We start from the raw sequence: 26,423 nt of genomic DNA on the forward strand, positions 1-26,423 counted from the left end.
GCCGCTCGCAGCCAGAGCGATGTCCCGCGCGGCGGCGCTGGGAAGGACCTGAGGCCCCCGCCGGCTCTGGCGTAGCAGCGGCGGCTGTGAAGCCCCGGGCCTCGCTCGCTCCGTCACGCTCCCCTCCCCCGAAGGCTGCGCTGACCGGACAATGGCCGCTCCGCCCCCTCCCCTCCTCACACACCCCTCCTAAGGAGTCACAATGGTCTCGCCCGGGGGAGCCGCCGCCAAAGCCCAGCAGCTGATCAGCTGGGATCCGGGCGTGCCACTTTGTTCAGCCCCTCAAAGGAAGAGTACGGGGCTGTGGGCAAAGCCGAGAGCGTCGGGCTATCACCCGGCGACGGGCCTCTGAGGTTTTCATATTCTTGGAACTTTTAAAATCTGAGGCAAACTTACCTTCTCCCTGTCTGAAGAAGGGGAGCAGGTTTCTGAGTACCCTGGGGCACGTTGCCTCCCCCCAAACGCGAATGGTACGCCCCGAGCGGGAGGGGGAGGAGTAGATTAGTTGTTTAGGGTAAGTCGGGCCAGTCCCAGAGCGGCGGACGAGTGCTACGCATGCGCCCGGAGACCCCGTAACCGGGTACTGGGAGGGGCCAGAAGGGAGTGCTTCCAAATCCGGAAGTGGGTCTCGCTCTTCCCGGGGTTGCGGGGGTCTTTAGCTGCTGGGAGGTCTACCAACCGGCTGCTGCTCCCTGCTATGGGCGATGCCAGGGTCCATTTCTCCACTAACCGCCAATCCCCTAGAAATCTGTCTTCCCAGTCCCCCCACACCCGACCCACTCTTCCAGTTCCACCCGGAGAACTGGTCTCTTCTTGGCAGTAATGAACTTAAGGGAAATGTCCCTCCCCTCCCCCGCCCCAGGAAGGGCGGGGTGCAGGAGGGTAGTGTCTCTGTGAAGTTCCTAGCTCCTCCTCCCTTTTCGGTGCCCCCAGCCTCAGAGACACAAGTTCACTCCCGATACCCAGACTAAAAGAGCCTCTTTTTTTTCTAGAGTGGACATGTTTGGTTTGGGGATGGGACCTATGGCCGAATCAGTGATGAAAATTAATGTAAGCAAAGAAGTTCGAGCCACCAAAAAATAAGCCTTTAGCGCTTCTTGTCTTTCATCTAGAACTCATTCTGAGTTCCAGCCAATCGTGAGCAGAAGGCGATTGTAGATGGCAAATGTCAACGCGGAGGAAACTTCCACCATATCTACTGGAGAGGTGACCCCCACAGCTGAGACCCTTGTTGGCGAACTTCGAAGGTCACTGCTACTTCCGGAAGGCTTCCTGGCTCTTAGAAAAGGCAGCTGTGTACCCCCGATTCGGCAAGAATACGAGACCCTCAGAGGGTATTACCTAGATTAATTTTATTGTCAAATGTTATTATTTCTATATCTACCATTATGTCTGTGCATGCTCTGTGGACTTGTTGACATTTATGTCGCTTCTTTTAGCCTCTAAAGAGCAAGGATCACATTTAGCTTAGCATCTTCTAAAAGATGCTGTGGATGATAAAGACAAATGATTGCAAAAATCAAGTTCTTTACAGCCAATGCACTTCCAAAAGTGAGTGCTGATTTTCGTAATATTTAGTTTCGACTTTGTGCATTTTCACAAGCCTTCAATAAGTAGTTATGTCAAAAGTCCATTGAGTGGATGAAGCCATACAGCCATACAGCTAGGTGCTTTCATTGGACTCACATTGCCCTTAAATCTTCACTTAAACTAACATAAAATTGCCACATTCTTAAAAGACTTATAGCTTTTGAGTTTAACAGACCAAGATTAAGTGGGACTCTCTCTCTATTGGCATTTTGATGGTCTTTTATATATGGAAAAAGAAAACCTAAAACCAAAAGGAAAATTTAATATAAACTGTGATTGTCATCTTACAAACTGCTTGCCTACCTGTCTGCTTGCCAGTTATTCATTTTAACAAGCATTGACTGACTACCAAGATGTGCACAAAATTTTCTAAGGCCTTATCCCTCCTGTTACCCTCTGCCCCACTGCTCTTCCTCTCTCTTGCCCAGGACACTACTCCTGCCCATTCAGGCATATGTTATCTCTTCAATGCCTTGCCTTTGCTAACAAGGCAGAATTAGTCCCTCCTTCCTCTGCCCACATAATCTCCATTATAGGACCAAGAAATATACATGTTTGTCTCCTACCACAAAACCTAACTCCAAAAGGTTTGGCTGATAGAAATAGCTGCTAAGTACTCTCAACGCAGTGGGGATACAAGATGCTCAGAAGGTATCACCTAGATTAATTTTATTAGCAAATATTATTTTATTTCTATAAATGCCATTCTGTTTGTACATTATCTGTAGACTTGTAGGATCCACAAATCACCATGGGATTGAAGCCAACTCAATCCATGTTTACTGAATGGAAGAGCTTATTTGATAAGAAGCCACTCTTAGTCAAGCCTCTTGTATCTACAAGGAACAGAAACCCACTGAAACTTCATGCAAAAATTAATTAATTGATTAATAGGGGCACCTGGGTGGCTCAGTGGTTGAGCTTCCAAATCTTGATTTTAGCTCAGGTCATGATCTCATGGTTTGTGGGTTCGAACCCACTCTGGATCCTCTCTCTCTGTCCCTCCCTTGCTCATGCTCTCTTTCTCTCTCTCAAAATAAAACAAACTTTTTTAAAAAATTAATGAATTAATAATAATAATTTATTGAAGGAAATAATCTTAAAGAACCCAAGAGCACAAAGAGCAAATAGATCTCATGAAGGACTGGAAGAGGGATCTAAAATACTAACAGAAGCCAAGTAGCTAGTTTCTCATCTCTTTTTCTCTCTGGTCACACATTCTTCCATCTCTTTCACTCTACAGAGCTGCTTCATTCTTCTCTGCAGACCTGCTTCCACTGCTTCTCTGGGAATACAGTGGAACATGACTATCTGAGCTCGCCTAGCCTCACCTCAAGAACCAACAGAAATTAATTAATTATCTATGAATCCCAGTTCTCAAGAGAAAGAACCTTACTGGTCAAACTTACATCAGGTTGTCTATTCTTGATAGGATAACTTTGAGCCAGTCAAGGCTTTTTGTTTTGTAACGCAAACATGACTGTCAGAGGTTCATCCTTGTAGCCTGTGGTTCTCAAAGGTCAGTTATGTTCTTGGCAAAGATTCCAAAATGTATCTAACACAGACCAAAAAAGGAGTAAATTACAGCCTAAAATCAAAAAGCATAAAGAAGAGTGGACATGTTCAAGAAACTAACTCCTATTTAAACTATTTCAGGCCTGGAGCACCTGGCTGGCTTAGTTGGTAGAGCATGCAACTCATTAATCTCAGGGTCATGAGTTCAAGCCCCACATTTGCTTAAAAAAAATTTTAGGGGCGCCTGGGTGGCTCAATCGGTTGAACGTCTGATTTTGGCCCAGGTCACAGTCTCAAAGTTTGTGGGTTCAAGCCCAGCATCCAGCTGTACACTGACAGTGTGGAGCATGCTTGGAATCCTCTCTCCTCTCTCTCTGCCCTTCTCCTGCTCTTTCGCATTCTCTCTCTCTCTCTCTCTCTCAAAATAGATAAACGTTAAAAAAATGTTTTTAGGGGCACCTGGGTGGCTCAGTCGGTTAAGCGTCCGACTTCAACTAGGTCATGATCTCGCGGTCCGTGAGTTCGAGCCCTGCGTTGGGCTCTGGGCTGATGGCTCGGAGCCTGGAGCCTGCTTCAGGTTCTATATCTCCCTCTCTCTCTGCCCCTCCCCTGTTCATGCTCTGTCTCTCTCTCTCAAAAATAAATAAACGTTAAAAAAAAATTTTTTAATGTTTTTAATTTTTAAGTAAAAATAAAAATAAATACCAAAAAAATAAAAAAAAATTATTAAAAAAAAAAACTGTTTCAGGCCTAAAATTAAATGGCATTCCCTCAAAGAAGCTTTCATTGACCACCCCCTAGTCCCACTTAAAATTATATTACCCTATTTTTATCTTCTGTGGCACCCTTTTCCTTTGTAGAACTTATCACAGTTTATAATTAAATATTTATTCATGTTTTCTCTCCAAAGATCATGTCTGTCTTGTTCACCATTATTTATACAATGCCCGGGACACATTTGGTAGACATTAATAAATATTTGTTGAACAACAACAACAAAAAATAACATGAAACCCATATGTGAATTGGCACCCTATTCAGACTATCCTGGGGGAATGTGTACCACATACCTTCCCTACAAGACACTGAAACTCACTGCAAGCTTTTTCATCACACAAAATGAGACCCAGTGTTCATTTGCTCCCTCTTATGTTCCTAGCTGGCTAACTTTTCACCCTTCGTTCCCAAGGTTTCTATCGGAAAAGCCCTTGAACCAGTTCCTATAACATGCCCACTTAGTTGGTTGAATGCTCAGAGAGAACATAAAATTTCAGGGCATCATCAAATTAGGGGACCAAAGTGTGGGGGTAATTGTCAGAAGTGCTTTTGTCATAATTGTCTTGACTATTTTCTAGTGTAGATTACGTTCCAGATGAGCCTGTGATGTGACTCTTGGGAGTAGTTTGCAATCACCATTGGCCTAAAAGGAGCCATCTACGTGCTCAGTAGGGTCTAGTAAAGGATAATATTAATGCTTCAGCAGCCAGAGCTCTTGAAGTAGCAACTGAGGTTGTATGGGAAAGAGCCAGGTATGACTCAAGGGCATGGGCTCACAAAGGCTGCTTTCTTAGTAATACTGAGTCCAAAGACCTTAACCCTGCAAGAGACAGCCAAAAAGGAGGCACTCATGGAGACCTGAGAGAAAACAGATGGTCCTCTAACTCAGATTCTAATTCTTACCCCACAACTCTAACTCCCAGGTCCAACCCTTCCATCATTAGAATTCATTCTACCTTGGTATTAGCCCCAATGTCCATTCTACACTCTAGCCTCCGTCTTAATCCTAATCCTAACATGATCTGGAAAAATTAATCCTAGATTTCAGACCTAATCCCAACCTTAATTCTGTGAGCTTAACAAAGGCTCCTTGCCTTGCCACTGAGTTATTTTCCTCAGTTCCTCTCTCTTATGTCCCTTGACCCTGACCCACTCCTGGGAACAGAGAATCCTATAACACTCTGGCCCCCTAGGCAGAATGGGAGCCAGTTTTAATAATCCTAAAAAAAGAAAAGGGCCTTGGGCTGCTAAGAAAGAGAAAATGGGGCATTTTTCACCTGCACGGGAGGCAGCAACCATGCCCAGTCACAACATGTCCTGTTTGCCTAATTCAGACTGCCCAGCCCTCTGAAAGTCCAGAAAAGATGCAATCCAAGTTACCTGTGTAGACTTAGGAATGTGTGACATAGCTGGCCAAGAGAAGAAGATCTGAGACCTTTCTGCAAAATGATAGGGTTAGATTAGATGACTGTCTTTCAAACCACATTCTCAGCAAGAATTCTGGTTTCTGCGTTCCTCCCACACTTGGGTTTGGTTTTCCAAAAGGGGAAAAAAAACAACTTTTTTTTTTTAAAGTCACTGAACTAGACCCTCTCTAAGGTTTCTTCTGGCCCTGGAGTTTTCTGATATGCAGTTGATTCTTTTAGTCACTTACGGTCCACTTGGCATGGATAAACTCTCAGAGCCAGGGGAAAAGAAGAGCAACCAAGCATACCATCTTCAGCCCTTCTCGGAAACTAAAAATAAATTAAATAAAATGAAGAGTGCAATGGAGAAGAGAGGGGAGGGGAGGAGAAAACGCTGCCATTTCACGTCTCATGTTCCCATGTTCATGAAGCAATTGCTGATTTCCCTGCTGCTCACACCCATCTTGGTGTGAAATTTGATTTTACTGACTTTTAAATTTCTTTTCAAGAATGGAAATACTGTTTTTCCCTGAAATAGTTGACCTTTGTGAGGAAAAATTTTCAAATAATAAGAAAGCAAAAGCCCTCCCTAATATCACTTCCTAGAGAGACCCTTTGTTAACAGTTTGTTATGTAGCCCTCCAGGCTTTTCATTTATATATTGTTATATAAACGGGGTCATGTAACACAGTATACTCTAGCCGATTATTTTTAACTTAGAAATATGTCATGAACGGGGTACCTGGGTGGCTCAGTCGGTAAACGTCCAACTTTGGCTCAGGTCATGATCTCCCAGTTCATGACTTTGAGCCCCACATCGGGCTCTGTGCTGACAGCTCAGAGCCTGGAGCCTGTTTCTGATTCTGTGTCTCCCCCTCTCTGCCCCTTCCCCACTTGCTCTCTGTCTCTCTCTCTCTCTGTCTTTCTCTCAAAAATAAACATTAAAAATAAATACATACATACATACATACATAAATACATAAATAAATAAGAAAAACGTCCTGGACATCTTCCATATTCATGCATGTAGCTTGGTAGTATTGTCTTGTGGCTAATTATTAGGGTTCTCTGGATGGTTAAGATATATATGAAACCATATACATGTATACATATACATATATATGTGTGTGTGTGTGTGTGTATATATATTATATATAGAGAGAGAGAGACACACAGAGACAGAAGGAGAGAGAGAGAGAGAGAGAGAGAGTACAGTGGACCCTGAACAACACAGGTTTGAACTATGCAGGTCCACTTACATGAGGATTTTTAAAAATAACTATAAATGAATTCTCTCTTCCTTATGATTTTCTTAACAGCATTTTCTTTTCTCTAGCTTACTTTATTGTAAGAATACAGTATATAACACATATAACATACAAAATATATTTTAACCAATTGTCTATGTTATTGGTAAGTCAATAGTATGCTACAAGTAGTTAAGTTTTGGGGGAGTCAAAATTTTTGACTCAGTGGGGAGGTGGTCAGTGTTCCTAACCAACCCCCCCACGTTTTCAAGGGTCACCTGCATAACCACGTATATGAGGTTTATTTCCGTGTGTTTATAATATATATGAGTTTTATTATAAGGAATTGGCTCATGCAATTATGGAGGCTGAGAAGTCCCAAGAACTGCCGTTTGGTCTCCTGAGAACCAGGAGCCAATGGTTAGAAGTTCCAGTGTGAGTCTGAAGACAGGAGAAGACTGATGTTCAGCTAAAGACCATTAGGCAGAAAGCAAATTCTTGCTCAGCCTTTTGATCTACTCACGCCTTTAACAAGTTGGATGGGGCCAGCCTACACTGGGGAGGAAAATCTGCTTTACTCAGTCCACTGATTCAAATGTTAATTTCATCCAGAAAACCCCCTCCCAGACACACTCAATGTTTAACCAGATAGCTGGGCACTCCATGGCCTAATCAAGCTGGCACATAATATTAACCCATCACACTATAAATCATGGGCTCCAGAGTCAAAATGACTGTATTTGAATCTGGCTTTTACCACCTTCCAGCTCTGAGACTTTAGGGAAGTTACAGAGCCTATCTGTGCTTCAGTTTCCTCATCTGTTACAGGAGGCATCTGTAGTGGTCTGTGCTTATCATCTGCCCATTTTCTTTTTGGTGGCCCTACTTCTGCTCCCAGGCCTCCTCAGAGATGTACAGATAACTAGCTTTAGTCAGGGAGTGCTATCTGGACTTTGCAGTTACATGGACCAATAAATTCCTTTTTTTTTCTTCCTAAGCTAATTTGGGTTAGGTTTCAGTATGCTTCAATGAGAAGAAAAGTCCTGACTACGCATGATAGTATTTACCTATGTGATAAGTTTATTGTGAGTGCTAAATTATATAATCCATGAAGAAAATCATAGCATAGTATGTAGCTGACAGTACATGCTCAATAAACATTCACTATTATTATTCATTTATTTTTAATGGCTACTGACCACTCTGTTGTATGGATAAACCATTTAATGTATCTCCTTTTGATTAATTTATCCTATCATTCATTCATTTATTCATTCAGCAGATACTTTTGGAGCACCTACTATGTGTTAGGCACTGTTTTAGGCATTAAGGATACAGTGGTGAGTGAGACAGATAAGGTTCCCTACTCTAGTGGTACTTATCCTCTAGTGGTGGAGGCAGACAATTAAAAAGTTTTCCTGAATGTCTTAAAGGACAGTAATGTCCAGCTTTCCACATTTATAAAAAATCTTACAGTGAACATTTGCTTGTTTGTCCTTTTAGTGTCTTGGGTACATTTTTTAGAAAAAGAATCAGGGGCACCTGGGTGGCTCAGTTGATTAAGCATCTGACTCGACCTCGGCTCAGGTCATGATCTCACTGTTCGTGGGATGAAGTCCCTCATCGGGCTTCATGCTAACAGCACAGAGCCTGCTTGGGATCTCTCTCTCTCTCTCTCTCTCTCTCTCTCTCTCTCTCTGTCTACTCCTCTCCCGCTCAGACACGCACTCTTATCTCTGTCTCAAAATTAATAAACATTTAAAAAAAAAAAAGAAAACGAAAAAGAATTGCAATACCATTTGTTATGTATGGCCAAACTTTCCTCCAGAAAGGTTGTACAAATTTACAATCCCTTCACCAGTGAATGAGAAGGCTGTTTCCCCCACACCTCAGTAGCCTTGGGATACCATTACTCTTTTTAATCATTGCCAGAGTAAAAGGTAAAAAATAGCACCTAATGGATGTTTTAATTTGCATTTTTTGGTTATTAATGAGGTCCAGAGTGTGTGTGTGTGTGTGTGTGTGTGTGTGTGTATATATATTATATATATATATAATATATGTAATTTATATATATATATATTGAGGGCACCTGGGTGGCTCAGTTCATTAAGCATCTGACCCTTGATTTCAACTCAGGTCATGATCTCTCAGTTCATGAGATTGAGCCCCATGTCAGGCTCTATGCTGACAGCACACAGCCTGCTTGGGATTTTCTGTCTCCCTTTCTCTCTCTGCCCCTCCTCTGCTTGCTCTCTCTCTCTCTCTCTCTCTCTCTCTCAAAATAAGTAAATATTTAAAAAAAATTTTTAATAATATTAGCCTTTTGTCATATGTACCGCAAATTGTTTCTTTATCTCTTAGCTGTACCTAGGCTTTTGACTTTGAAGAGTCTAAAATGCAGGGGAACTATGTGAATTACCTCTCGCTAATGTTTGAATTGCCAACATGGCACTTTTTTGTTAAAGCCTCTAGGTTGCTACTTAAAGGTTAAAAAAAGAAGATGAGAGAAGTATAGGGGAAAACACAGGAAATTGCAGGCGATGGGGGGCAAGCAGGGAGAGAACCCCATCCTCTCAGCCTACCCAACTCTGCCTCATCTCGGGCTATGAGGCAAATGGCCAAGGCCTCCATAGGTCAGCTCAGCTGGCTATGGGCCAGGCCTGAGCTCCCTGGGGTGAATCACCCACGACATATATCTCAGCCTTCCTGATATTCTATGTGTAAGTAGAAAGGCCACCAGAAGCTGTGGCCCTATAGTTCTGTCAGCCCACGGGGACTGGCCTGAATTTCTCACCAAGTCACTTGCTCAGGTCTGCAGAGGTAATTTCTAGGAGTGAATGATACCACATGTGGCCAGGCTGGGCTTCGAGAACTGACCCAATGAGAAGAACTAAGGCTACTTGAGGAAGGGGGAAAGTGGTTAGAAAAAAAGGGTTAGAATTCATGTTTAGGATGAAATTAGGGAAGGAGCCAGAGTTGGAAGAATTGGGCTAGGGAGTCAGAGGAAGCAGAATTGGTGGCTCAGGGACACGTTTGTGACTGGGCAAGAGGTTTAGCTGTCCAGGATGGGGCTGAAAGGCTAAGGCTGGTGTCTTCGTCTAGATCCTCCACCAGAAGCTGACCCTTAGAGATCAGGAGGTGGAAAGAATACTTGTAGGGATGGCAAGGTGGCCAATAAAGGGTGTGTCATCAAGCCATCTGTCCATGGGAGTGACCAGAGCTCAGTGACTAGTCCTGTGAGTGCTGTGCAGAGTCACACCTTGAAGTTACCCCAGCTGAGGGATGAGGGAACTGAGTATTTATACATCTGCTTCTGTTCGCGGTTGATGGCTGCTCTCGGCACTTCAGCCCATCTTTTTCTGGCAGAGCAGCCTTCCCTGGTTTCAGAGAAAGCCCTCAGGCAGAGAGGTGCAGGGACAGGCCACTCGAAATTAGTGGGATCACTCTGAAGTGTTAAGGCCCCAGGGACTATGAATGAGACACCCACAGAGTCTGCTATACCTGGGAACAGTTTGGGGTGTGTGCATATTTGGTATAAAATCATGCAGGGATTTCTTCCTAACGTTGTGATTAATTAAGGAAGGCTGAATGCCTTCTGATTAGTAGGAGCTAGGGAGGAGAGACAAGGTTAAAATTGAGATTAGAAGGTTAGGGTTCTGTAAAGGGCACTCAGAGAGGCTACTCATCCCTCCTGAAGTTACACAGCTAATAGGTGGTGAGCCGGGGCAGGATTGCAGCCTGGGCTGTGTTACTCCAAAGCCCATTAAGAAGCAGAGTGCAGGATAGCCTGGTGAAGGGAGGGAGGTATCCACAGGATCCTTGCCGCCTGGGCTCCTTCCCCAGCAGCCAGGGAGTGGGGCTAGGAGAAGGCTGTGCAGATGCCATCTGTTCTCTTGGCTCCACTGCCTGGCAACTGCCCGCCTATGTCTGTTCTCTGCTCCGGAGGAGGATGCATTCCTCCATGGCCCATCGGGCAGGATGAGGAGCCGTGCCCTCGCCAGGGCTGTACCACATGATGGATTCAATGATTATGAGTTTCTGATGTGGAGGCTGCTCAGTCATGGAGCAGACCCAATCCCATCTGGTGTGTCTTTCTTGAAAGAGCTGCTAGAAGGAAAAATCGGCATACTACTCACGCTGTTAGGAGCGTATGTGTGTACACACAGGTACAGGTGGGCATACGCAGGTGTGAACTTCTGTGTGTGTATGCGCGCACATGTGCGTGCACAGGTGTGATGTGGATACTTGGAGTGCAAAACCATTGTGGTTCTATTTCTCAGAGATCATTTAGCAAACAAGTCATTGATTAATAATGCTACCATTTTTGAGTACCCTCCATATGCCAGTAACTGTGGTGGGTGCTCTACACCCATTGGTTATTGTAGTTAGCAGAAACTTTACAGCTGCCATGCAAGAGAAATTTTATCTTCCTCATCCTGCAGATGAAGAAACCAAAGTTCTCACGGCTAAATGAGCTGCCCAAGGACTTCTTTTTAGAGCCAGGATTTGAGACCATGTCTGTGATTTCAAAGTACATGGTATTTAAAAAAAATTTTAATGTTTATTTTTGAGAAAGAGAGAGAGAGAGACAAACAGCATGAGTGGGGGAGGGGGGCAGACAGAGAGGGAGACACAGAATCTGAAGCAGGCTCCAGGCCCTGTGCGGTCAGCACAGAGCCTGATGAGGGGCTTGAACCCACAAACTGTGAGACAGTGACCTGAGCCAAAGTCAGACGCTCAACCAACTGAGCCACCCAGGTGCCCCAAAGTGCATATATTTAATTTCCATCTCCTCCCAAATCTCAGAATAAGAATGAACAAACTACTGCTACGCATGACAATAGGAATGATTCACATAAAACTCATGTTGAACAAAAGAAGTCAGACACAAAACACCTACTACATAATTCCATTTCTATCAAGTCCAAAAACAGACATAACTAATCAATGCTGTTGAGAGAAGAATGGTTACCCTTGCAAGGCATAAGGAGTGGCTGGAAGGGGGGCCCTGAAGAAACTCCTGGGGGCTAGTAATATTTTATTTCTTGATTTCTGTGCTGGCCACATGGATGCATTCAGTTTGTGTGAATTTATTAACTGTGAATGTATGATTTGAGCACTTTTCCATATGAATGTTTCACCTCAAAAAGAAGTTCAAAAAAATTTTGCAGGGTGTTGTGAGGTATTCAGAGAAAGGAAGCATCACTGAGCCTGCCTTTTGAGGGGGGCGCTCCTGTTCTAATCAGGACACAATTGTGGTGACACAATCTCAGACTCGGGAAGCTTCCAGGCTATGGAGTGGGGTGGGGGATTGAGGTTAGTGTACTTCAAGCTAAATGCTCCAGGGAGGCAGGGTGCCTGGGTGGCTCAGTCAGTTAAGCATCTGACTCTTGGTTTCAGCTCAGGTCATGATCTCACAGTTTATGAGTTCAAGCCCTGCATTGGGCTCTGTACTGAGAGTGCAGAGCATGCTTGGGACTCTCTCCCTCTATCTCTTTCTCTCTCTGTGTTCATCCCCTGCTTTCTCTCGTTTGCTCTCTCAAAATAAATAAAGAAATTTTTTTAAAATAAATGCTCCATGGGGGCTGGCTAAAAGGAGTGATAGGGCCTAGGGGAATTCACAATGGTACTGAGTCTAAAGACCACGACAAGAGAGAAGCTTCTTCTTCTTGGTCAATGTGTAGAGGCCAAGAGAATATTGTGACCTTTGAAGCCCAACAGACCTGGGTTGACCTGGCTTCCTCCTCCACCACCTGTGGGACCTAGAAAAAGCTATTTATCTTCTCAGAGTCTTGGCTACCTCCCCTGTGCAATGGCTCATTGCTGACAGAGGCTACTGTAAGGATTAAATGGCATGATAGAGTCAGAGCACTTGGCACAGAGCATGCTACATGACAGGCATTCAGTAATGGTATATTTGGAAGGTAGAAGTAAAGATACTCTGAAATCTGAGATCTCCCTCAAATATCAGAGGGGCTGGCAGGTGGAAGATGCCTCACACTCATTCTGGGTAGAGTGGCCAGAACAAAGTGGTTTATTAACCATGCAGTGGGACCTGGACATAATGGGCAGGAAGGAGTAAAATTAGTGGAGGCACCTGGGACTGACTGTCGGCTCTGTGATGAAGGTCCTAGTGAGACAGATCCCAGAAAAGGACCCCTAAAAAAGGAGCCAGGCTTAGAGCAGCAGGGAGAGGTTTCTGGGTCGGCAGCTGAGCCAGAGAGCAAATTTGGGGAGAACAGCCAGCAACAGAAAGCTCGTGGAACTGTGCACTGTGGGTGGGAGTTCTTCCTCTAGGAAAACATGTGGAGTCTACCCCTGAAATTTTTTCCACAACATACAGAGACTGATAGAATTTGTTCTAAAAACTGGTGAAGGGACCAAGTTTGGCCAGACTGACAGAGCATACGCCTTCTTAAGACACAGTTGACAGATGAGATACCGAAGGAAGAACTGCCTGACTGTCTCCTAACTTGACTGCCATCTACCCCAAGAAGCTTCATTCCACCGAGAATTCCGTATTTTCACTTTCATGCTCTTGCAGCATGCAATTCTCACTGCATGGCCCATTGGACATTCTGCCTGGAGAAGGGAGAGAGCCTTGCATTCCATTATTTTTCTGATTATGACCTAAAATCCGAACGGCAGTGGCTTAACCACAATAGCAGTTTACTTCAGTTCCATTCAAGGGAAGTCCATCAAAATGTGTGCTTCGGAGGGTACCACCAAAAAAATGAAAAGTCACAGACTGGGAAACAATATTTGCAAATCACACATTTGACAAAGGGTTGGTATCCCAAATTTAGAAATAATTCTGGAAACTCAATAACAAAAAGACAAATAATCTAGTTTAAAAATGGACAAAAGACTTGAAATACACATTTCACCAAAGATACCTGAGTAGCTCATAAGCACATGGAAAGATGCCGACCACTGCTAGTCGTTAGGGAAATGCAAATCAAAACCACTTCACATCCAGTAGGATTACAACCAGAAAGACAATAACAAGTCTTGGTGAGGAGGTGGGAAATCTAGACCCACGTGTATTGCTGGAAGGGATGTAAAATGGCACAGACACTCTGAAAAGTAGTTTGGCAGTTCCTTAATAGGTGGACCATAAGTTAACCGTACAATCCCACAATTCCACTTCTAGGTATGTACCCACAAAGAGAAACTAAAACATATGTATGTCTACAGAAAGACTTGCAGACAAACGTTCATAGCAACATTATTCATAATAGCCCAAAAGTGGGAACATCCCAAATATTCATTAACTAATGAGTGGCATACCCACACATTGGATTCCATTCAGCAATAAGAGGAGAGAGGCACATTTACATGCTGCAACAGGAATGAACCTCAAAAACAGGAATGAACCTCAAAAACATGATGCTCAGTGAAAGATCCAAAAGTCCATGCATGATATGACTCCATTAATGTGACATGTCCAGAAAAGGCAGACCCATAAAGGCAGAAAGTAGATTTGTGGCGGCCATTGTGGCGGCCAGGGGCCGAGTGAGAATAAGGGCAAAATGGGTACAGAGATTGTGGCAAGGGTTGTGCAGCTCTGTAACTTTATCAAGTTATTGCTGTTGTTCCTTAACTTCTGTTTGTTTTTATTGAGGTATAACGTACATACCAAATAAAGCATGCAAACCTTAAGTGTGCAATTTAATTTACACACACGCACACACACCTGCATAACCACCACTCAGATCAAGATAGTGAACATCTCTGGCACCCCAGAAGGCCCCTCCTAGCCAGTCCCCCCACAAAAGTGACCACCATTCTGACTTCTGTCACCATAGAGGAATATCACCTGCTCTTAGCGCAGACCAGGCACTCAGTGGGAGTCACCCACCATTTTCTATTCTCACCTGGCTCTTAATGTTTGCCCTGGGCTCCTTGGCTACTGTCTTCCTATTTCAACACTCCACCCTACATTGGACACCACCCCTCTTTCTTCATCCCTCTCAGAGTGCCAGTAACATATCGTGACGGTGTTGATTTTTACTGAAGATTTGGAGTCATTTGGGAGTAATTGCAGCACAGGGCAGAAAACAACCTAAAGCTCCTTATTAGGCATCACAAACTCCAGAATTACATGGGCCAATCTCTGGCTCTTGGAAGACCCCTCCCAGGTCCCCCCTCCACCAGGTCATTGCCCGCCCCCAGTAAAGACAACAAACCCCAAATCCTCCCTGGGACAGGGAAGTAACTAGCATTCATGGTCAAGTGGTTCTGTGATGAACTCCAGACTACAGGCCCCATAAAAGAAGGGCAGCAGCATTCAGCTCCAACCTAAAGTTGATAAGGCAGGAAGAGGAATGTGTTTTTAATAAAAGTGACCTGCATTTGACCAGTGTGCACTATCAGCTCCAGACCTCTCTGGTCTTTCTCTCCTTCCCTCTTTCTGGGCCTCTTACCTAAGTCCCCTACTTTGTTATACAAAGCAATTCAGTCCCATTAGCCTCAGGGCTCCCCACCCAGGCTAGGCCCACGGCACCTCCTCTTTCCCACCAAAATCACTTACCAGGACTCATCAAGGTATCTTCCCAAATGAAAGAACCAGAAGAATGTCTCAGCTTTTTAAAATAGCACTTTTGTTTTTCCTCCTGTGGTCTTATTTTAAAGATGAAGAAACTGAGACCCAGAGAAGTTAAATAACTTGCCCTGATCAAAAAATGCTTAAGCAGGGAAACTGGACATTGAGCCCAGACTCTAACGTCCATGAAGGTGGCTGGTCCATTTCTGTATCCTCAGAACTTAGAAAGTGTCAGGAATCAATTAATGCATGTTGTAGTTCGATTGAACGAAAGGGCGGGTGTGCAGAAGGAAGGCGTCCTAGGCCAGTGAGGAAGACTGGAGAGGAGAAAAGACAAATTGTTTAAGAAGTGGAGGGCAGTGAAGTGAGAAGGGGCTGGGCCCCTCCGGCTTCTGGGAGTGGGCTGCCCCTCATGGCTTCCCCGCCTCCTGCCCAGCCTTCCAGGGAGACTGGTGCTCCTGGCAAAGGCTGCTGCCATCATTCATCAAGGCCTAGCAGCCTGAGGAAGCTCAAAGCCTATCCTGTAGGACACTTTCAATCAACTTTGGTTCAATTTATTCCCTCTAAATGACTCTGAAATGTAAATTAAATTAAATTAATCCTACTGTGTTTGTCTCTGGTTAGGGCTATAATGGGCTGCAGTAATGCTGCCCCTGAGATCAGCTGTGGAGAGAGAAGCCCAGACAATAGCAGCGTGGCCAGCCTTGTACCCCTCCACACACACACACCCATCCCCTGCTCTGGAGGGACAGGCTGCACTATCCAGATTCATCCATGCTGGGAGGTGGGGGGTGGGCATCATGGCACCTCCACTTTTCCTTCTCCCACCTCAGACCAAGCCAACCTGGACCACATAATTACTGTCCACCGGTGGCCCCATTTCCACTGCCCCCATCACTCTCGAATTTTGGGAGCTGCAGAACAGAGCAGAATGGCTTTTTCTTTGCCCACCAAGCCTAGAGCCACACAGGGCTCCCGCACCAGGGCATGATCACTGGGACCACTCACCCCTCCACAGAAAGGGCTCCATTGCCCCAGATCAGGGTTTCTCAATCTCAACACTATGGACATTCTGGGCTGGATAATTATTTGTTGTGGGAGACTGTCCCGTGCATTGTAGGATGTTGAACAGCATCTCTAGTGTCTACCACCAGATGCCAGTAGCATCCACTCCCCTGGTTGTGTTAACCAGAAATGTCACCAGACGTTGTCAAATGTTCCTGTTGTGGACAATCACCTGTAGTTGGGAAGCTCTGCCCTAGAGGAGGGGAGTGGGGGACCAGAGAAAGGGGGAAGTCTGAGGGAGGGGTGGACTATGTGGTGCACATGTGTCTTTCACTCCTTGCCAGTCTCATCTACCCTGCTCTCAATACAGTTTCTTAAAACCATGGGGCGTGTAGGTGGCTCAGTCAGTTAAGTGTCTGGCTTCGGCTCAGGTCACGATCTTGTAGTTTGTGAGTTCAAGCCCCACATCAGGCTCTGTGCTGACAGCTCAGAACCTGGAGCCTGCTTCAGATGCTGTGTCCCCCTCTCTCTTTGCCCCTTCCCCACTTGCACTCTCTCTCTCTCTCTCTCTCTCTCAAAAATAGATAAACATTAAACAAATTAAAACAGCAACAAAAACAACAAAAAAAACCATACTAACATTGTTGTAACATAAATAATGAATGACCATCCAAACTTTGCACTAAAAACCAGGACCCTGACCTCTTCCATGCAGAAGCCTCACTCCACCCTCCATCACCCCAGTCCCCCAGTTTACCCAGCCCGACCAGAACCCAAGGTTTTTCCTTTAGGATTTCTCCATTGATAAAAATGCCCCCAAGTGAAGAGGTTCTCAGTGGATTGGCATTCTCCATGGAGGGACAAATGTCCTGCCAAGAAGAGATTCCCAAGAGAAGGAAATTCCAAGTAGGAGGTAATTTTCCAATAGAAGTAGGCCCCAGCACTTTTTACAGACTGGGCTATCAGAATTCCCCCAAAAGCTTCCTAGTACCTTACTACTATAGTAGGTGGTGTAGGTTGGGGTCTGGCAGGAGCCTTTCCCAGGGTGCTGCCCAGTGGGGCCTGAGTCAGGAGAAAGCTGGAAAGGGAGAGAAGCATTATCCTACAGCATTCAGAGGTTCTGATACCAAAGGCAATAGCAATGAATTTGCCCTGGGAGAAGTGGGGGGATGGGGGCAAATCCTCACTTCAGTGTGCGTTCCATCCCTCACTTCAGCTATTTCATTTTACAGAACCAAACTATGGGGGAACAATCCGGGATTTTAACTCTATTTATAAATCTCTTAAAGCTTTCATGTGGTCCAGAGGAAGGTCTCGCCAGACCGGTCCAGCTTATGTAGAAAAGAAGTCAAAGAAAATGACTTATAATCACAGGACAAAGACTGAGCCCAGAAGCCCGAGAGCCTGGGAGGCTCCCTACCTCCCTGCTGGATTCATTACCATAAAAAGAATTAAAATCCCACCTCCCATCCTTGGATTTCATCATAATCTGATTTGTGTAAATGTGTTTGCTATATTTCTATCTCTTGCCAAAGTCTGTTCCTGGCAGAATTTCTGATTTCCATAGTCCAAAAAGTCCGTTCATAATCTGGAGAATGTCCATCAACCAGCTTTATGTTCATAGGATGTTTATTTGACTCATGGCTGCTAGGCTCACTGACTTATCAAAATGTGCTGATCTGGACTCAAATGTATTTGTGCTAAGCCTTTGTACTGATTGGATGGCAGCTAATTCTGCCATGCTAGGAGACCCTAATGCAGATGATAAAGAAGCTACTGACAAGATGGAAGGGTGAGCACTTCACACATCCTTGCATTGGTCTATCAGCATGGCAGTGACCTTGAGGTTCAGCCTCTGCTCCTTCCAGGTGTACAGAAGAGCTTCCTTGATCACTTCATCCTGGAGACAGTGTGCACTACCCTCTTGAGGACAGGTGCAAAGGGGTGGGCTTCCAGTGCGGTGGGAAGGACTGGGGTTGCCCTGGCTCCTCCAGTTCCTCTACAGAGTCCCTCTTTGGAACGGACTCATGGCTTCACTGGACCTCTGACTGCCTGCTCCCTCTGGCTACAGCCTCCCTGGGCTCCCATCTCTGGATGGAGCCTCATCTTCAGGGGCCAGGGGCAGGGCCTGCCTGGCAAACATGGGAATTTCATGGACCCTGTGTCTCACTATCAAGTTCTAGAGGTGGTTGGAAATTAGAAGTGGACTGCAAGGAATCCAGATCACTTTCCAGATCCTTCCTGGGGAGCTGAGGTTAAATCCATGACTCTTTCACTCCAAAGCCCATTCAGAACAAAGAGGATAAGGGAGATCCTGTCCACCAGGACACTGCCCTCCACTCTGTCTCCCCCAACCCCAGGTGTCCATGTCCCCCAGCCTCCTCTCCAACAGCTGCCTCCAGAATGAGGCATTAGCACTTTACTGATGGCACAGCACTTGGTCACAGTGCCAAGTTCCCCTTTTTGACTTTGATGGATGATGAGCAATTGGAATGACAAATGTGTGTGTACACGGGTGTGTGCTAAACAGATAGGGGTGGGGAGGCAGACAGAAACCGAAAGATAGGACAAGAACAGGAGGCAGAAGGAGAAGTCCAGATACAAAAGCTGACTGAGGAACAAAGGCAGAGGGTAGTTGGGAGGGGAGGAGAATCAAAATGGGGCTCTAAAAGAGACCTCAGTTGATCCAGAGCTGTCCGAGGAGCTGTTTATTACATCCCTGTGCCTTAGTTTACTCATCCATAAAATGGGAACAATAATCATATAGCTACCTTATAGTGTTATTGTAAAGATCAAATGAGTTAATATACCTAAAGTGTTTACAGCGGTGACTGCCTGTTTTATACCACCTTGGTTGTATGAAGTATGAGATAAGGCTGAACAGATGGTTTAGATTCAGTGCCGGAGGGGCTTGAATGACAGTCTGAGTTTGCGTTTTGTTCTGAAATAAATGGGGAGCCATGGATGATATTAGAGAAAAAGCATGGCATTGGGTTTTGAGGGCTACTAAGTACAGGGTAGTATTTTAAGTTCTTTTTAGTCATTTGCATGTTTGTGAAAATGAGTTTCAAATACTTCCATGGGAACAGGTTTGATAGCAGAAAAGAGAAGGCATAAAGATTTGGGACAATTTGGCCTAGGGACAATTGGCCCTGATGTGAGAACTGATATAGACTCTAAGCAGCCAGGCCAAGCATTTTATCCCAGGCACTCTTCTATAATGGAACCTGGGCTGGGAGCCAAATAGAGAATGGTACGCACCCAAGTCATGCTGTGTGTGGGTGTGTGTGCATAAACATGTGGGTTGGGGGCCAACGCTCAAACACACGTCTTGGGACACAGAGTAGAATCTCCATAGCGTTGTGGGGGGTGAGGAGGTAAAGGGCCATGGTTACAAAAGCATAATCTGGAGGGGTGCCTGGGTGGCTCAGTCAGTTAAGGGTCTGGCTCTTGATTTCTGCTCAGGTCATAATCTTACGGTTCACAGATTCAAGCCTCGCCTGAGGCTCTGTGCTGACAGCGTGAAGCCTGATTCTCTCTCCCTCTCTCTCTGCTTTTCTCTCTCAAAATAAAGAAATAAACATTAAAAAAAAAAAAAAAGAGCATAATCTGGCACCATACTGCCTGAATTCAACTCCTGGCTTCTGGATGTGTAAACTTGACTAAGTGAATAAAGCACTCTGATGAGCCTCAGTGTCCTCATCTGTAAAGTGGGTGTATGATAATATCTACCCTGGGGCTGTTTTGAAGAATTAATGAGTTAATACACTTAAAATGCTTAGACTAGCACCTAGCAATAGAGTAAGTCCTCGGTATGGCATGGTTCATATTATTACCATTATTATTTGTTATTCTTGATATTATCACACCATTATTATTAGTTATAAGATTTTGAATTGAGAATGCAGACATCTTGATCTCATCTTGGACTCTTAGATTCCTCCTTCTTCTCTCCCACACTCCTGTGGGGCTAGTTACCCAATCTTCCATCATTCCTCAAACTGCCCCTCCTTCCTTTCACAGGAAGTCCCTGGTCTCCCAAGGCCAAGTTAGTTTGCTATGGCCCTGTCCACTGGCCCCTGGGACTGGATCAGGAATGGCACCTGCACTGAGCTTCAACAGTTGGGGGCTCTGCCTAGGCATTTGAAATTGGGAGAGAGAAAGAGAGTTCCAAGGAGTCTGAGTCCGACCTGACTTGAGGATGCTCCGGTAATCTAAATTCATTTGGGACACAGCTTGCATGTTGGGGCCCAGCTGTGATGATATCTATAGATTTCATAAGACACTTCTTTGTCTTTTTTTTTTTTTTAAGTTTACTTACTTTGAGAGAGAGAAAGAAAGAGAGAGAGAGAAACATGAGCAGGAGAGGGGCAGAGAGAGAGAGAGGGAGACAGAAAATCCCAAGCAGGTGCCATGTTCCACGTTGAGTCTGACGCAGGGCTCGATCCCATGACCCTGACATCATGACCTGAGCCCAAATCAAGAGTCAGACACTCAACCGACTGAGCCACCCAGGCTCCCTTCCTCTGTCTTTCTAATAATAAATTTCCCCTTTCTTTCTTAGATTAGTTTTTGTTGCTTGCAACCAGTAGGGCAAACACGGTCTTATATATGTGTATAATCTCATTCTCTGTGCACGTGTGTATTTGTAGATACGCTCCTACTCCAGTACACACACAATTTCCCCCTTCGGTCACCTGTCGTTAATCAAGGTCAAGCAGGTACTTCGGCCCCTGTGGCTAAAAAGGAGACAGCTGATGGCAGGCCAGGCCTTCGTCTCTTGCAGCTGCTTCCTCCCACTTGGGCTCCAGGCCTAATGGCTTCCTGAAGTTCCATAAATACAGCCCATGCAGCCACGCCTCCATGCCTTTACACATTTGGTGTCCTCTACCAGGATGTCTTCCCTTTTGGCTAACTCCTCCTCCACTTTTGAGATTCAGCTCCAGCATCTCGTCCTCCACAAAGCCTCCCCTGGCCCTTGCCCTTCCAGCCAGCCTGCGTCTGCCTCCTCCTGTGTCTGGCACTCCACCTCCGTGCTTTGACGGTAATTCCACCAACCCATCACTGGCAACTGCGTCTGCTTACCCATCTGACTTCCCGCGGATTGGGAGTCCCTGAGGGTAGTGACTGCATCTTCTAGTTCTAAATCTCCAGCGCCAAGTGATGGGGAGGCCCAGTGCTGACCCGAATGTAGACGTTGGGGTGGGGTATGCAGGCAGATTTTATTAGTATCTACTGTGTGCTAGGTTTTTTGTACATGTTGCTCTCCTTGATTTTTCTCAGAGCAGCCTTCATGGCAGACATTGTTGTCTCCATTTTATAGATCAGGAAACTGAGGCTCAGAAGGTATACGAGTTAGGAATAGGTTCTGCTACAAGTCACAAAGACCCCAGGATGGTTTGTTTCTTGCTTATGTGAAAGTGCAGAGGTGAGCTGTCCAGGCTGGTAGGCAGCTCTACTGTATCAAATCCTCAGGGCTTATTGCTCCATCCTTCCTAGAACATAGCCCTTGTTATCATGGACCAAGATGGTGGCTAGAGCTCCAGCCATCACATCTTTGTTCCAGGTAGAAGATGGATGAGTGGAGAATAAAGAAGAGGGCAAAAATGCTTGATTTTGAAGGAAGATTCCCCAGGCTGCCACATGACGTTTCTATTTATTTATTTATTTTTCATGTTTACTTATTTTTGAGAGACAGAGACAGTGCGAGCAGGGGAGGGGTAGAGAGAGAGGGAGACACAGAATCCAAAGCAGGCTCCAGGCTCTGAGCTGTCAGCACAGAGCCCAACACGGGGCTCAAACTCATGAACCATGAGATCATGACCTGAGCCAAAGTCCAGACGTTCAACTGACTGAGCCACCTGGGTACCCCTGCTGCGTGACATTTCTGCTTATATCCAGAACTTAGTCACATGGCCACCCAGGTACAAAAGAGGCTAGGAAATGACTTCTGGGTGGCCATGTGCTGAGCTAAAATTTGAAGGTGCTGAGCTAAATTTGAAGGTTCTATTACTATAGAAGAAGAAAGGCCACACCAGCAGTCCTTGCAGCAGAAAAGACCTACCCAATGTCACACAGTAGAGAAATTGCTAGAGCTAAAACTCAAGCTCATCTCTGTGAAATATGGAAGCCAGTGTTCCTTTTGGTAGATCATGCTGTTTCTTACGATCAGGAGCACAGGGCAAGATGTTTACAAAATTTTAAGGAGGCAGTGAAGCATGTTAGGGTTTGGTGATGAGGAGAGTTCTGGATCAAGAATGACACAAATATATGCATTAAAACACAAGTTCTGGGTCATTCCCACAGGATGACAACCTCCACGTAAGGGGCTGGCAAATACCTGTGATGCTACTAACTGGAGCATCTTCTCAGAGAAGGAGGTTGACTGGAAGGAAGGCTTTAGGAAGGACTGGGGTCACTTCCTGGGTGACAGCCCCAAGGGCCAGAGTCTTACAGCCTAATCCCAGACGGGGCAACAGGGAGGACATGGGAGAGGCAAGATTTCCTCACGACAGTCTCAAGCACCCCAAGGTGACCTAGTGCTGGGCCATGGAGAGAGACTACCAGCTACTAATAGGACATTGCTGGATTTCACCTCTAGTTTGAAGTCTCAATCACTTCTCGAGTAAAGGCTTACAGGCTTAAGCCCTCTGGGATTGGACTTTGTTCTGTTCTCCCAGGGGGACCCTCCAGTCAAGGTGAGGCACTCTGGTGCCAGCGGGGATGAGCAGGAGGGGTGGAGGGAGACTGCAGCCTCAGCCAGTGGAAGCAAAGGTGCTTCACCAGTGGAAGCAAAGGTGTTCCCCGCCATGTCGAGGGTAGGAGCCGGCTGGACAGTCACTGAATGTGCCGCTGGGCTCCAGCACTTGCAAACTTGTTCAGATTCTCCAAACGCCCTCTCCCTCCAAAAGCATCAATAGTACTGTTTCTAGCCATGAAAGAGCTAGGACAAGTCACTTCCTATCGCTGAGCCTCAGTATCATCATCTACGTAATGGGCAAACTTAGTATTTTAAGGTCAGAATAAAGGTTACCCATGGTGGGTATTGACTGGAATGAAGCATGAGGGAGCTGTCCAGGGCACTAGAAAAATGCTCTGTATCTTGATCTGGGTGGTAACACAGGAGTGCATTTAGGTAAAGATTCCTCAAACTGTATGTGCAATTAAGGTTAGGGTACTTTATCGCACATGAGTCATATCTCACCACAAAAGTAAAGAATCAGAGAAGATGCCCCTCATCCTCAAGTCTAGCCCAAATGGTAGTTGTGAGAATTCACAGAGAGGCGGAAAGCAAAGTATTTAGCACAGTCTACGTGGCACTATCGTGTTCTCTCATTCCCCGTTTGCACCCTGGTGGCTTTGTGAGACATAACCTCAAGGAAAGCAGTTTCCCTGAGTCTTTCTGGGGAACAAGACTGGAAGTATGATTAATTACATGTATCAACGAGGACAACTTCCCTGACTTACACAACCTGAGGCATCAACCCAAAGAACAAACAAGACATCCTGGATTTAGGCAGGAGAGGTAGCATCGTGCCCATTTTGAAGTTAGCTGGGGCACAGAGGGAGAAAGTCCCTTGCCCAGGGTGGCCGGTATGTAGGAGGCCCAGGAAGGACTAGCACCCAGGCGCCTGACTCCCAGTCCAGTGCTCAAGGAAGCACTGGAATCTCTCAGGTGGCCTGAAGGCCAGGCCTGGCTCCCCCTCGCCCCCCTGTGGCCAGCCTGGGAACACTCGTGTTGCAAGGCTGCTAGGACTGCCGGTGCACAGATGGGCGAGGCAGCAGCCCTCCGCTCCGCAACCCTCAGCGCTCGTGACAACTCAGCCGTGAGTCATCCCAAAGGATGAATGAGGGAGAGAACAAACCCCACCTCCTTGAGGTGGGGGCAGGAATCCCTGAACGGCTTCCCTGCCTTGCTGCACATCTTTGCAAACTTGCTTGCCTGGCCTCTGGGCTTACAGAGGGACAGAGCTGGCAGCTTTATCTCCTGGGTGCCCTGGCTGACCTCTTGACCCAGCCAGCTGTATGCTGAGCCCCCAGGGTCCCCATATTTAATGTGTCCCCTGTGGTTCCCCTGCTCCAAATGCCTCTTTCTCTTCTCTACAGCCCCCTTCTCCCTGCTTCCTGACATGTACTCTCTAACCCAACCTTATTATCTGCTGGGCCACCGGACCCTTTCTGGCTGAGTTGAGAGCCTGCCAGGGACACCCATCAACCCTGTGGTCCCACCCAGACGGTTTCTCCATCCCAGTAAATCCCAGTTGGTAGCCATTCTAAAACAAGGCTGAAAAGCAATTTTCATGTGAATGCCTGGGTCTATTTGGTTACTCCTCCATTCAGTCATTCAATAAGCATTTATTGAGTGCCAACAGTATGCTAGGTATTATGCTGGATACTGAAATTACAGACAAAAAGCATGGCAAAGGCCCCCAGTCTAGCATTCAAAAATGTTCCGTTCCACTCTTCTCCCTTCCCTTTAAGAGCTCTGATTCTGATTTTTTTTTCCTGCTTACAAGCTGTGTGACCTTGAGCAGAAAGTAAACAAGAAAAAAAAACCATTATTATAAATGCCAAGTACTATGCTAGGTGATTTACATCTGTTATTTAATTCTCCTGACAACCCTATGAGGTAAATATTATTATTCCTATTTTTCTACGTGAGAAAATGGAGGCTCAGAGAACTTAAATACACTTGTCCAAGACCACACAGTTAGCTGTTGGCCGTGCCAACATTTGAACCCAGGTCACTCAGCCTCTCCAGATCTTTGCTTTCTCGTCTGTGAAACAGTATCTGTGCCATAAAACCCATGCTAGAGATACCCAAACAGGTTTTAAGAACCTTTTTTGCTTTTCTTGCCCCTAGGTAATGGGTACAGACATTGGCCAGGGGCTCAGCCGTGCCAGAGACAACATGAGATTCAAGGCTATATTGGGAAGGCTTATGGGGTCTGTCCAGGGGGTCCCGAGGCCGCCTTCTTCTCCCACAGATTCATCCACAGTGCAGAGCTCTGCTAATCTCATCCCAGCACTGCCCAGCTCAGTGGGAGGAAGTGGAAAGTGATATATTGTTGCTTATTTTAAAAGTCAAGTATGTGTCTCAAAATAATGTTAATGGATTCATCAGAAGAGAAGCACTAGGGTGTTCAGAGCAGCTCCATTCATAATAGCCAACACCTGTAAACAACATAAATATCCACCAGTGTGAAGTTGAATAAATAGTGGTTATTTATGTTTTATATATTTTTACATTTATGAAGGGAGATACTACTCAGTAATGAAAAAGAATTCCTATAACCACATGCAACAACATGGATGAATCTCAGATATAATGTTGAGTGAAAGAAGCCAGGTGCACAAACATCACACACTGTATGATTCAATTATATAAAGTTCAGTAAGAGGCAAAATTAACTGGGTCGCTCAGTCAGTTAAGCAGTTGACTCTTGATCTCGGCTCAGGTCCTGATCTCGCAGTTTGTGGGTTCGAGCCCCGTATGGGGCTCTGCGTTAATGGTGCAGAGCCTGCTTGGGATTCTGTCTCTCCTTCTTTCTGCCTCTCCCCGGCTTGCACGCTCTCTCTATCTCTCTCAAAATAAATAAATACGCGTTAAAAATTTAAAAAAAAGAGAGAAAAACTTTGCTTAAAAAATTAACTTACAGCAATAGAAATCACAGTAGCAGCTATCTTCGGAGGGGTGCTGGCTGGGAAGGGGTGTATACCTCTTGAGGTGCTGGTATACCTCTTGAGGGGCATATACCTCTTGAGGAAATGTATATTTTGATCTAGGTGGTGGTTACACGAGTGTATACATATGTAAAGATTCATGGAACTGTATGCTTAAGATTCATGTTCTTCATGGCATATATGCTGTATCTCAATTTAATAAAAATGATTTTAAGGGTGGCTGGGTGGCTCAGTCAGTATGCATCTGATTCTTGATTTCTGCTCAGGTCATTATCTCACATTTTGTGAGATTAAGCCTTGTGTAGGGATTCTGCTTGGGATTCTCTCTCTCTCTCTCTCTCTCTCTCTCTCTCTCTTTCTCTCTGCCCCTACCCCACTCTTTCACAGGCACATGGGCACATGCACTCTCTCTCTCAAAATAAATAAATAAACTTTAAAAATTAATAATTTTAGGGGCCCCTGGGTGGCTCAGTCAGTTAAGCATCCAACTTCAGCTCAGGTCATGATCATGCACTTCATGAGTTCAAACCCCACATCCAGCTCTGTGCTGACAGCTCAGAGCCTGGAACCTGCTTCAGATTCTCTGCCTCCCTCTCTCTCTGCCCCTCCCCCCTCATGCTCTCTGTCTCTCAAAAATGAATAAATGTTAAA

General features: G+C 45.5%; 1 long non-coding RNA gene across 4 annotated transcripts; it reads left to right on the forward strand.

Moving 5' to 3' along the window:
- The first annotated feature begins 33 nt into the window (after nucleotides 1–33).
- Nucleotides 34–17,539, forward strand: LOC125938282 (uncharacterized). 4 transcript variants are annotated; one of them, XR_007462656.1, is made up of 3 exons: nucleotides 34–470; nucleotides 993–1,334; nucleotides 17,378–17,539. It is a non-coding gene; the product is annotated as an uncharacterized LOC125938282 (long non-coding RNA). The 4 variants fall into 4 exon arrangements; XR_007462654.1 differs by lacking the exon at nucleotides 17,378–17,539 and adding an exon at nucleotides 2,834–5,076 and having other exon boundaries at nucleotides 1,113–1,334; XR_007462653.1 differs by lacking the exon at nucleotides 17,378–17,539 and adding an exon at nucleotides 2,834–5,073.
- Nucleotides 17,540–26,423: the final 8,884 nt, after the last annotated feature.

This window comes from Panthera uncia, assembly GCF_023721935.1.
Source record: "Panthera uncia isolate 11264 chromosome B2 unlocalized genomic scaffold, Puncia_PCG_1.0 HiC_scaffold_24, whole genome shotgun sequence".
In the NCBI taxonomy this organism is placed as follows: Eukaryota; Metazoa; Chordata; class Mammalia; order Carnivora; family Felidae; genus Panthera; species Panthera uncia.